The sequence below is a fragment of the Pongo abelii genome, chromosome 15, assembly GCF_028885655.2.
Source record: "Pongo abelii isolate AG06213 chromosome 15, NHGRI_mPonAbe1-v2.0_pri, whole genome shotgun sequence".
NCBI lineage: Eukaryota > Metazoa > Chordata > Mammalia > Primates > Hominidae > Pongo > Pongo abelii.
Genome location: NC_072000.2, coordinates 51,891,528 through 51,905,865, shown reverse-complemented (window position 1 = coordinate 51,905,865; position 14,338 = coordinate 51,891,528).

The window sequence follows — 14,338 nt, the reverse complement described above, 5'->3', positions numbered from 1 at the left end:
ACATGCCTTGTTTGAATGTAGTTTGAACACTCAGCGGTCTATGAGTGGTTGGAAGTGTGGCCACTGAAGTATGGACAACACTCAGCTATTGTTACCCATGCATCCGTGCATACTATTAAGTTTTCAATATTTATTTATTTATTTATTTTGAGGTAGAGTTTTGCTCATCACCAAGGCTGGAGTGCAAATAGCACAGTCTTGGCTCACTGCAATCTCCACCTCCCGGGTTCAAGCGATTCTCCTGCCTTAGCCTCCTGAGTAGCCGGGATTACAGGCATCCACCACCACCACACCCAGCCTCTACTTCTCAGGTTTTTTGTACTTTTAGTAGAGATGGGATTTCACCATGTTGGACAGGCTGGTCGTGAACTCCTGAACTCAGATGATCCACCCACCTCAGCCTCCCAAAGTGCTGGGATTACAGGCATGAGGCACTGCACTCAGCCAAGTTTTCAATTTTGTCTGACTATTAAGCTAGGTTACAGTTCATTCACAAGGACTCAAATATAGAAGTACGGAGTCCTTCTCAGGCCATATTTGGTTTGCTTTAACAATAGTCATAATAATCTTTTTCTAATTTAGTGCAAATAGTTATATATTTTGTTATAGAAATATTAATATTCATATAAACAGGTTGCTATTACTATAATAGACTGTTGTACATTATTGAGAATATTACATAATTTGCAAATATATAAACATTACCACTCTAAAAGTAAAGCAAATGGTAAATTCTAAAACACATCTAACCCAGAATATTTTATATATGCATTTTAGAACTATAATTTCCCGTATATCATGAGTTAGATAGTCCATCCAGGGGTTGTTTTTATTTTCTTCTAATCTCTGAAAGATTATTTATATGAAAGAGCTTTTAATTCCCCAAAGATATTGTGAAGCATTACCTGTAAACATTTTGGGGGATTCGTGTCACATTAATAATTAAATGTCATTCAATACTATAGATCTATAAATTCCCTGGTTCATTTTCTAGAAACATTTATAATAATTTGTAAACACTAGTAGAAAAGTATTTATCTCATTTTTTTTAACTTCAATACATAATGCTCTTCATATGTTCTCCTTTTTCTCTTTCTCAGTCTCTTTCCCAATTTATCTTTCTTTACCTTTCCCTCCCTTCCTTATCTCTCTCTATTGTTATAGGTATTTCTATCTCATTTTTTTTTTTTTTTTTTGAGACAGGATATTGCTCTGTCACCCAGGCAGGAGTACAGTGGCACAATCACAGCTCACTACAGCCTCTACCTCTCAGGCTCAAGTGATCCTCCCACCTCAGCCTCCCAAATAGTTGGGACTACAGGTGTGTGCCACCATGCTTTGCTAATTTTTGTAGTTTTTGTAGAGACAGGGTTTTGCTATGTTGCATAGGCTGGATCTCGAACTCCTGGGCTCAAGCTATCATCCCTCTTCAGCTTCCTAAAGTGCAAGGATTACAGGCATGAGCCATGGCATCAGGCCTCTATCTAATTTCTAGTTTACCTATAGTTAGAGGAAACTCTTCTCTTGGATTTACTGGATCAGGCTCTTCTAATCAGACATATGTTTTCCCTTTTAATTGTCTTCCATATATCTTCATCTTTTTTGAGTATACTCATTTTCTCATTTCACTGTTTCAGGTATTTTAAATAATTTTCCCTTAAACAATGTCTACTATTCTGCACATTCATTTTAACATCTACATTTTCTAGCAATTCTAATTGCCATTTTTTCCAAATGCATTTTTTTTGTCTTAATATACAGTAGTTCCTCAAATAATGTCATTTCATTCAATGTCATTTTGTTATAACACTGCCTAGAAAGAAATCTATTTCTGGCTGGGGCCACTGACTGTGTGGAATTTGTAGCTCTCCCCATGTCTGCCTGGGTTTTCTTTAGGTACACCAGTTTCCTTTGTGAAAAGAAATAAAATTTAAAAGCTGTTGGAACTCCAAAAAACATTTTAAGCCTTGAGAGAAATAGGACTGTAATCTGAGCCTCATATGATTACAACTTCTGTTCTCAGATTATAGATTAACTTGCTTTCTTCTTTTACAATTACTAGAGAGAATGAAACAATGTCAGGGACAAAAACCTCCTGCCTTCTTAATTAGCAACCCTTATTATAGATTAACTTCCCCTTTTTCTGCCCTGCTTTGCTTAGACCAGATGACAGAAAACCCATGATTATTACATCCTCTTTATAAAGTGCTTAATGTACCCTTCCCAAAAGGAAACACTGCCTATAACCAATCAACTGCTATAATTATGTGCCAGCCTTGTATAATACAAATAATGTAATCCTGCTGAAAGCTCCTCTGTCTTTGCCTATAGATAAAATCTTAACGTGCCTACTTTGGAATGCTGACTCCATTCTTTTTGGCATTGGTGTTTCCAAGTGGTCTAGCCTCATACTTTGTGCTTGAACAAATTCTCTTTAAATTAGATTCTGATCCTTTTGATTATCTTAGGTTGACCCCTCCTGCATCCTAAAGATGTGCAAGTTTGGCGAACCAGTGTTTAAATTTCCCAGTCTGAGAAAGTGTAGGCGTATGAATGTTTTAACCCTGTGGTGGGATGATGCGTGTCCAGGGCTGGTTCCTACCTTGTTCCCTGCACTGCCAGGAGAGGTTCCAGCCACCCACCTCTTTTTTTTTTTTTTTTGAAACGCAGTCTCGCTCTGTTGTCCAGGCTGGAGTGCAGTGGCGTGATCTCAGCTCACTGCAAGCTCCGCCTCCCGGGTTCACGCCATTCTCCTGTCTCAGCTTCCGGAGTACCCGAGTAGCTGGGACTACAGGCGCCTGCCACCGCACCCGGCTATTTTGTTTTTTTTGTTGTTGTTGTTGTTTTGTATTTTTAGTAGAGACGGGGTTTCACCGTGTTACCCAGGATGGTCTCCATCTCCTGACCTCGTGATCAGCCCGCCTCGGCCTCCCAAGGTGCTGGGATTACAGGTGTGAGCCAACGTGCCCAGCCCAGCCACCTCCTTTGACTGGAATATATGGGTTAGAAAATAAATGAAAAATTATTGTAAAATAAAAATTTTTAATAAGTCTACAATAATCGTATAAATGCATGACAATAAATGACACAATTGCATGGTGACAGGAGGAACTCCTGACAATTCTGACATCACCACTGTCACTCACTAAATCACCAAAAATAAGGTAGATAATTATTTTACTTGTTTTTATTAATCTTTCTTAAATGTAAATATGGCTTACATTTATTTCAATGTTTAATATTAGAAGTGTTTTGAGTCTATTTAGAAGTTTGGTTATGTTTTTGTGACAACAAATCTACTTTAGGAACTTTTACTCTTGTTTATATCAATAAGCCTATGGTAAAATTCGTTTCATTATACATTGTTTTGCTCAAAGTCACAGTTTCCAAGAACTTACGATGAGGTTAAGTGATGATTTATTGTACTGTTCATTTTTTTAAAATAACAGATACTATAATTGTAAATTGCTTACAAACCACTTATACAGTATTACTATTTATGAACAGATATTGCTATTGCAAAAAACAATGACGTATTTCTTTCTGTCCCATGGCACAATAGAGTATTTTAATTTTCTGTGTCCTAATCCATTAATAATTCTCTAAGTGCCTGCAGCGTTTAGGGCATCCTTCTTTTATAGAGTGGTAAAACTGCAGACAGCAAATGTTAAATCCTCTTTAACATGCAGCTCTGCCTTCAACAAGCCCATGTTACACCGATTCTTGATGTCAGTTCAATGTGATGACGTAAAAATAAATACCCTCTTGACAAAAGTATTTGAGCATGGAACATTTAGGATTTTACTTACTAAGAACAGTAGATTTGTAGGCTTGTAGAACATAGTTAAACTCTTCAAAGATGTTCATCCACTTTTTGACTTGTTTTGGTGAATAAGCTCCTTACTAATCTGGTCCTTTGCATCTATGAAGTCATTATGAGACTACCCATGTGTTAAATGTCCGTCATTATTGACACATTAAATGTCATCATAAGGTTAACCCCTTTCTCATGGGAAATGGTTTTAAAGCACAGAGGTAACTTGAACTTGTGAAATCGAAGTTGGATCGTATGAATGTTCTCTTTTAATGAGCTCTTTGCAGTATCTTTCAGATATACCTGAACCAGTGAGCAAAGATTTAAAACTTCTCTTCTTTTCATATGCTCATTAGTCTTTGAAGGTTCTCCATTTATGAAAACTTCTTAATTTGAGCTGCATTTTGAGTAGGCTTAAAGCCATATCTTATGCTTACTTTTGGGCATTTAAACCATAGTTCCCCACTATTAGATCTTATATACTAATCTTTTTCTGCACGATCCTCAGCCAGTACTGCATTTGTCTGTGCATAAAGCACTCACATCAAATTCTCTCCTTTTTGTGCATGTAAAGATTTACTTTTTTTTTTTTTGCTTTCTAACTGCAGCCATATTTTCTTACATAAACTGACTAATAGATTGAGCCTCTATGTATTGTCTTTGCTTAACTCTGAAATCATGATCTATGTTTATATTTTAGTGTTAGCATTTCATGTCAGCCTGGAATACCATCTTGCCGAGCAGTCACCTACATAGCCTACTACAAAATAAATTTTCATTTTATCTGTTTTTTTGAAGAAGAAAAGATTAATGAAATAGAATCCTAGGAATTTTCTTGAAATCAACTCATTTTGTTCATATTCATCTATTTTCTACTATATGTACACATGATTTGGGCTGCTTTTTCACTACATCACTACCACTTCCTATTCCATCTCTTGTAGATAATTTTTAAAGACTGGATACAGAACAGAGTTTCTACCTCACCATTTCTTCGGTAAAACTAGAAATAAACATATGAATCCTTTGCATTTTAGTAATAATTTTAGTTATTATAACAGAAAAAAAACAGGAATGGCAAAGCAATGAACAGGAGAAAAAATGAAAAAACTTAATGTACCCCAATTTTTTTTTTACAATCATGCTATCTGACCTCTATTTTCTCATTTCCCTCTATGATTTCACTATTGCATTTGCTTATATAGGGAGCATTTATATTAGTAATCTCCCAATCCCCATTTATTCTATTAAGTTTCCACTCCCAAATCCATAAATCCATCATTTGATTTATTTATAAAAAGTGTTTATTCCTTGTCTCACGTGTCATTTGTAGTTTTAGAAATTTGAAACTAGATGCAAAGTTCGGTCATATATTAGAAATTACTTTCTCTTGACATTTCTTTAAAAGTTTCTATGAAGGAAGACAGAAAAATGAACTAATCTACGTCTACAGAAAGCTTGCCTGTGCTAACAGAAACTTGAAAAAAAAAAAAAAGAAAGAAAAGAAAGAAAAGAAAATTGCCAGTAAGGTGATAGGTAGGCATTTCAAAAGACGTGATCACTTGTTGGACTAAGCTGAAGCCAGTATCAGAGATTTTTAGCAAAGATAAGTAAACCTATTATAAAACCCTTCCAAAATTCTGACCCACAATATAATGATTTGCGTGGCCCTCTATCCTGAAATTCCTGCAATATCAGAACTTCTCAACAGTTAGTGATTACCTATGGCTGGTAACAAGGTTTTCGTCAATAGTGTTACTATAGCCAATAGGCACTTAAAGAGTACTAGGTCACACTTGGGTAATGACATTAGTATATTCCTGGTCCTATTGTTACTTCATCATTACCAATTTTTTTTTTTTTTTTTTTTTTTTTTTTGCTCCTTGTGTTCATGTCCATGAGTTATACTGCATTCAAAAAAATTGTCTAGATTTCTGTTTACCTCCCCCTCTGACTTCAACATGGCCAAGTCAGGTTGAGAACCCCTGATCCCCTATCTTTTTGAGGATCATTGGTTTGCCATGCCTCACTTAGTTTCCAATTTTAATCTCCACTGTTGTTTCCTTTCTAGCTACAGGAGATTTCCTGACAAAGCTGATTGACTGGGTTTCAATGTATTGTTCTTGCTTAAGTCCGAACCATGATCCCTTTATGTTTCTAAACCGGGAAGCTGTCACCTATAACCAGACATCAAAATGATTATGTTAACAGTTATGACAATAATTATATTATGTATTTGATATGTACCAGTCACTGTGCCAAGTACTGCACCATGCTTTATCTCATTTAATCCTCATAAACATACAGTTTATATTATTATGCTCATTTTATATGAGGAAGCTGAGTTTCACAGAGTAAGTAGTTTGAATTGGGTCACACAGCAAATAATGCTAGAAAAACATGATCTGAATCCGGCTGGATGGAACTCCAGATCTCAGCCACAATTACCATGCTATCTCTTTCTACCTGCTTTTAAACATTTTTTTTCTGATTGGATTTTTAAGATAAGTGATTTGTTTAAACCCCTAGTCATTAAGCCTGACTAACTTCACAATCTTAGTTTCCACAGTGTGGGGGTGTATCAAATGGCTTATTTAACAGCTAGAGCTATCCTCGGTCTTTTTGTCAGTTTTAATGACTATTAGGAATCAATGAAATAGCTGAACCAGAATCATTATCTTAATTTTTTTAATGTGACTCCTCTTTGTCTAGCTACTGTTTCTGCGGGAAAAATGTAGCAAATCTATGATTTAGGCTCAATGCCGTGTTTTAAAAATTATTAGATCTTTGTACCAAGAATAGATTCCTCAATGGTCCATGCCATTCCTAAAATTATATAAGCAGCTCAAATCTAAAACTATGTTCTCAATCTTAGCTCCCAGTCTAGTTCCTAGTCCTTGTGATTAGTCTTCATGCACATTCTCCCATTCTCCCTTCTCTTCTTCTTTCTCCTAATTGATCCAGAACTACGCCCCACTGGCCTGCCCTCTCAAATCAAAATATCTTTAAGGAGTTTCTTTCATCATTATGTCAGTGGTAGCTCTACCAATCTGCACACTCCCAGATGGCTAAGAAATACTTTTAGATCATCTAATCATGTGCTTTTCAGATTCATGATGACTGATTTATAAGAAGATTATGTTTCATAAATTGATTGGGTTAGATAAGGGACTATGAAAATTTCATTATTTCTTCCAACTGTTGTTATGACTATGACTACATTTAGAATTAAGTGATTTGCTTTAATATAGGTATATATGAAGCCAGGATAAGGAAAAGAAAGGGAAAATAATTATTTCCTTTTAAAAAGTGGAATGATGCTAATATGGCCAAAATATGATTGACTTTGTGTGGCGTCAGTTTACTTGTATTATATCCGTCAGCAAGAACATAGGTGAAGGAGGTCAGTGGTCATTACTTCTTGATAAGACTTACATTCAAGTTTCCAATTTCAGATTGTATTCCTAAAAGTATTCCTATGATTTAAATTTGCAAATGGAGTGGTTTTCAGCTCAGAGTTTATGTGATACAACGACTAACTTAAGCATCAAAACTGGCATCAAAATTGAAGAACACATTTTATTTCCAAAATAGAAGATAGAAGATATTGTTTAAATACAATACATTCTAAATTTTGGTGGTAAGAGTCTAGAAGGATCACAAACATTTAAAATGATAAAAATCAGACTATTCAAGAATGTAACTAACAGAAAATCAGAGAATATTAATTTTTTTTTTTTTTTTTTGAGACGGAGTCTCCCTCTGTCGCCCAGGCTGGAGTGCAGTGGGCAGTGGCATGATCTCGGCTCACTGCAAGCTCCGCCTCCCAGGTTCACGCCATTCTCCGGCCTCAGCCTCCCGAGTAGCTGGGACTACAGGCGCCTGCCACCACGCCCAGCTAATTTTTTGTATTTTTAGGAGAGATGGGGTTTCACCGTGTTAGCCTGGATGGTCTCGATCTCCTGACCTCGTGATCCACCTGCCTCAGCCTCCCAAAGTGCTGGGATTACAGGTGTGAGCCACCACGCCCAGTCAAGAATATTAATTTTATATAATACTAATGTGCAATACAGATCATTCAATAAGAAATCTTTGTTACAATTTGATAACTGGATTATTTAAAGTTGTCAACTGTCTCTGTCTCTGACTGACCTGTAACACTTTAAATATCTGAACATTTTTCTATAGTTTTATGTAATAACTGTTTGAAAAGAAAAGTTTGAAAAGAAATCTTTTCAAAAAAAAAAAAAGTTTGAAAAGCCAAGTTTGAAAAGAAATCACAGAATACATTTTAAAATCCAGTTCCCATCTGGTGTCTCACAGCTTGAGTTTTGTTTCAAGGTGATTTTTAAAATTGTAAGTCACATAGAGATGTCAGTGAGCAATGATGCATAACCATGTGTGGACTAATTTATGCCACAAGCACTCATCTGAGGAAGGAAGAGAGAAATGAAATGAAACTTGGTTATATTTACTTGTTTCAGAATCAAGTACTGTATTGATATCAAATGTTCATAGAGTTCATAGAGTCAAAATTTAAAAAGAAAACTCTTTTAACTTTGAATGGGGATATAGTCACAAAAATTGTATACTAGAAATCTTTATTTTCAGAAACTTTTAGAAACGTATTATAACATGGAAAAATGGAAAAAATTGCTAAATCAGCTAAAAAATTGAGAAATGTTGGTTTTCTCATGATCCTTTTTTTAATCACTAATGTTTTTCTTCATTATTTAACTCTCACACACCCACACATACATAGGTATACACATATATGTGTGTATGTGTATACATGATATATTCATTGAATCATTTCATTATCTTTATTTTCAGAAATAAATATAAGAATCATCACAGAAGCAACATGGTGGAATGGGAAGCCCTGGACCTTCCTTCCCCATCTGTCCCCCTACAAATTTATTGATTCAGCAACAATCACTGACAAAGTCCCTTTGTCAAAAATCAGGAACTAATAAAAAGAGTCAGGTCTGGTGGTCAAGGAACAACCCACTTCAACCTTGAACTAACTGAATGCTCACAAAGTCCTGGACATTGGGTATAACCTGAACTACCACCTCACACTCTCATTCTAGCTGTGATAAAGATTTTTACGTAACCTAAAAATGGAAAATAAGCAAGGCAAATGCCCTGTCTATTGGCAAACTCCTGGTCAGATAAATCTTTCCTCTCTACAACATAGTTAAAGAAAAATAAAACCCTAATAATTCATTGTTGAAAACTTATTGAAAGGCATGGGAAATAGTTTCCTATTGTTTCAAAGAAAGTCTTAACTGGGAAAAGGTTCTTAGCTAAAAACAGGAAAACTGTTCAAAATCTCTTTGACATTCTTGACATGGAGGCAATACTCATATTCATGAAAGATAATCGAGGGCATAAGAAAAGATGAGCTGATATTTAAGTATGAATGCGTATGACACATATACCAAAGAAAAAATGGGTTAACAAAATTAAATCCTAACTACAGAACTCAACTTTTAGTGAAGTATATTACTGGCATAGAAAAAAGTTTGAGGGATTCTTCTCAAAATTCAAAATACAGCAATGGAAATATGCAAAGGATAGGAAAGTAAAAGATACATATGGGGGACATAAGAGAACTTTAAAATTAAACAATTTCATCTAAAAATAACAGATCATGAAAAAAAAACAGTAGAGAAGCAAAAGTAAAATTCCTAAAATATCCAAATGCATAGGCCTGAATCTGTGTATTGCTCTAGGAAAAAAAAATAAAATGATGAGAAAAAAAGCAGGATGGCCTTCTTTTATCTATAACTTTATAAATCAATATGAGAAGAAACGTGGTGCATACCAGTTGTTAACCCAAAAATGCTCCACTTAAATTTAACCATCCAATGAAAACTATTTTATTTACTTTCACATAATTAGCATGACTTGTATTTCTAGGTATGAAGGAGTTGTTTGTAGCTTACCAATGACCGTTTTGAGAATAACTCAGATGGAAAATACACAAATGTATGTTTTTATTGACTTTGGAGAGCTGAAGAATCAACCTGAAATAGAGGAGACAAGAGAACTGTGAAGAGATGACATGAGAGGCTATTGCCTTTTCCCTCTGGACACTTTCTGATTCTGGTACCTAGGCAAAAGTTCAAGAATCTGTGTTTTGCCTGAGAAAAGCTTAATTTTGAGAAGCAGAAAAGAAATAGAGATTTCAATTCATTCAGAATTGAATGAATTCAAGCTAAAGAGACTTGAGAAACAGCAACAAGAAGCAATAAAAAGAGAACCCTCCAGTGAATGTCCCACTTTCAGGAAAATCAAATTGAACAACTATCCACACAAGAAAACACCTTCATTAAGAACTAAAAATGAGGTAAGCAATCACAGTACTTGGTTTTAATATCATATCAAGAAAAGAGGCACTGAAGATGGTAGGAAAGACAGTCTTGGATTGCAGAAACTACCCCTTCCCCATCCCCCAGAAGCAACTTTGTGGTGCAAAAAGGGTTCCAGTAAGCTCCACCACCATAGCATAAAGCACTCTGGAGTCGTACACTTGAAGGCAGTTTAGGCCACAGGATTGCAATTCCTGGGCAAATCCTGGTGCTGTGCTGTGCTGGTCTTAGAGCCAGTGGACTTGCAGTGCACAAGACCTAGTGAGACACCAACCAGCTAGAACAGTCATGGGAATGCTGGCATCACCCTTCTCCCAACCCCAAGAAGCACAGCTCACAGCTATGGGAGAGATTTCTTTCTTCTGCTTGAGGAGAGGAGAAGGGAGAATGAACAGGGTTTCTCTTGCAACTTGGATACCAGCTCAGCCACAGTAGAATAGGGCACTGGGCAGAATTCTGTGGCCTACATTCCATGCCCTAGCTAGCATGACAATTCTAGACACACCCTAGGCCAAAAGGGAACCTGCTGCCTTGAGGGGAAAGACCTACTCCTAGCAGGATTCATTACATGCTGACTCAAGAATCCATGGGCCTTGAATATACACTAGTGGTACCCAGGCAGCACTCACAGTGGGTCTTGGGTAAGACCCAGGGACATGGTGGCTTCAAGTGTGACTCAGCTCATCCCCAGCTATGGTGACCATGAAGAGAGTATCCTCCTGCTTAAGGAAAGGAGAAAGAAGAGTAAAGGGGACTTTGTCTTGCAGCTTAGGCACCAGCTTGGCCACAGTGGAGTAGAAGAGCACTTAAGAGTATCCTGGGGTCCCTGATTCTGTGCCTTGGCTCCTGAATGGCATTTCTGGACCTGCTCTAAGCCAGAGGGGAGCTCACTGCCCTGATGAGGGATACCCAGGCCTAGCAGCATTTACCACAAGCTGACAGAAGAGCCTTTTAGCCTTGAGCAAATGTCAGTAATAGCCAGACAGTACTCGCCATGGGCCTGGGGCAGTGGTGGCCATGGTGAAAGACTAACTCTGCATGAGGAAAGGAGAAAGGAGAGGGAAGAGTGGGAAGAACTTTATCAAGAGGCTTCGATGCCTCAATTCCCTTTGAATACTCTGAAAGCCTTCCCAAGAAGGATAGGCACAAACAAACCCAGACCGAGAAAACTACAATAAATACCTAACTCTTCAAGACCTAGACATCAAAGAACACCTCCAAGCATCAAGGAAAATATGAACTCACCAAACTAAGTAAGGTACCAGAGACAAATCCCAGAGTGACAGATATATGTGATTATTCAGAGAGAATTCAAAATAGTTGTTTTGAGGGAGCTCAACAAATTTTAAAGATAGCACAGAGAAGGAATTCAGAAACCTATCAGATAAATTTAACAAAGAGATTAAAATAATTTTTAAAAAGCAGAAATTGTCGAGCTCAAAAATGCAACTAGTATACAGAAGATTGCATCGGAGTCTCCTAACAGCAGAATTGATCAAGTAGAAGAAAAAATGAGTGAGCTTGGAGAGAGGATATTTGAAAACACACAGTCAGAGAAGGCAAAGGAAAAAAGAATGAAGCATGCCTCCAAGAAAATAGCATGCCTCAAATATCAGTGATCTTTGACAAATCTGACAAAAACAAGAAATGGGGAAAGGATTCCCTATTTAATAAATGGTGCTGGGAAAACTGGCTAGCCATATGTAGAAAGCTGAAACTGGATCCTTTCCTTACACCTTATACAAAAATTAATTCAAGATGGATTAAAGACTTAAATGTTAGACCTAAAACCATAAAAACCCTAAAAGAAAACCTAGGCAATACCATTCAGGACATAGGCATGGGCAAGGACTTCATGACTAAAACACCAAAAGTAATGGCAACAAAAGCTAAAATTGACAAATGGGATCTAATTCAACTAAAGAGCTTCTGCACAGCAAAAGAAACTACCATCAGAGTGAACAGGCAACCTACAGAATGGGAGAAAATTTTTACAATCTACCCATCTGACAAAGGGCTAATATCCAGAATCTACAAAGAACTCAAACAAATTTACAAAAAAAAATCAAACAATCCCATCAAAAAGTGGGTGAAGGATATGAACAGACACTTCTCAAAAGAAAACATTTATGCAGCCAATAGACACATGAAAAAATGCTCATCATCACTGGCCATCAGAGAAATGCAAATCAAAACCACAATGGGATACCATCTCACACCAGTTAGAATGGCGATCATTAAAAAGTCAAGAAACAATAGGTGCTAGAGAGGATGTGGAGAAAAAGGAACTCTTTTACACTGTTGGTGGGACTGTAAACTAGTTCAACCATTGTGGAAGTCAGTGTGGTGATTCCTCAGGGATCTAGAGCTAGAAATACCATTTGACCCAGCCATCCCATTACAGGGTGTATACCCAAAGTCTTATAAATCATGCTGCTATAAAGACACATGCACACGTATGTTTATTGTGGCACTATTCACAATAGCAAAGACTTGGAACCAACCCAAATGTCCATCAATAATAGACTGGATTAAGAAAATGTGGCACATATACACCATGGAATACTATGCAGCCATAAAAAAGAATGAGTTCACGTCCTTTGTAGGGACACGGATGAAGCTGGAAACCATCATTCTCAGCAAACTATCGCAAGGACAGAAAACCAAACACTGCATGTTCTCACTCATAGGTGGAAATTGAACAATGAGAGCACTTGGACACAGGGTAGGGAACATCACACACTGGGGCCTGTCATGGGGTCGGAGGAGGGGGGAGGGATAGCATTAGGAGATATACCTAATGTAAATGATGAATTAACGGGTGCAGCACACCAACATGGCACATGTATACATATGTAACAAACCTGCATGTTGTGCACATGTACCCTAAAACTTAAAGTATAATAATAAAAAAAAACTGAATGATCTCTACAATGAAAACTGTGAAATACTAATGTAAACAATTGAAGAGGACATATGAAAAATGGAAAAATAGTCCATGTTCATGGATTATAAGAATCAATATTGTTTAAATATTCAGACTACCCAAAGCAATCTGCAAATTTAATGCAATCCCTATCAAAATACCAGTGACATTGATTATGGAAATTAAAAAATCAATCCTAAAATTTATTTGGAACCACAAAAAACCCATAAAAGCCAAAACCATCTGAAGCAAAAAGAACAAAACTCAATGAATCAGATTAGCTGACTTCAAATTATACTACAGAGCTATAATAATCTAAACAATGTGGTACTGTTATAAAAACAGAAACATAGTCCAATGGAATGGAATACAGAACCCAGAAATAAATCCATTCATCTACAGTGAACTCATTTTTGACAAAGATACCAAGAACATACACTGGGAAAAGCATAGTGTCTTCAATAATGGTGTTTGAAAACTGGATATTCATATGCAGAATACAACTAGACCCCTATCTGTCATCATAACAAAAATAAAATCAAAATGGATTAAAGACTTAAATCTAAGTCTTCAAAATATGAAACTACTAAGAGAAAACATTAGGAAAATTCTCCAGGACTTTGGGTGGGCAAAAAATTCTTGAGTAATGCTCCAAAAGCACAGGGAACCAGAGCAAAAATGGACACACGAGATCACTTTAAGTTAAAAATCTTCTGCACCGCCAAGGAACCAAACAACCGAAGGAAGAGACAACCCACAGAATGGAAGAAAATATTTGCAAACTATCCATCTGACAAGAAATTAATAACCTGAATATGTAAGAAGCTCAAACAATTCAAGGGAAAAAAAATAATAATATGATTTTTAAAAGGGCAAAAGATCAGAATAGACATTTCTCAAAAGAAGACATACAAATGGCAAACAGGCATACAAAAGCGTGCTCAATATCACTGATCATCAGAGAAATTCAAATCAAAACTACAATGGAATATTTCACTTCGGTTAAATGGCTTTTATCCAAAAGACAGGCAATAATGAATTCTGGTGTGGTGCAAAGGGAAGCTTCCTACAATGTTGGTGGGAATGTAAATTAGTACAGCCACTAAGATGTTCCTCAAAAAACTAAATATAGAACTATCATATGAACCAGAAATCCCACTGTGAGGTATATAGTCAAAAGAAAGCAAATAAGTATATTAAACAGATATCTCCATTCCCACA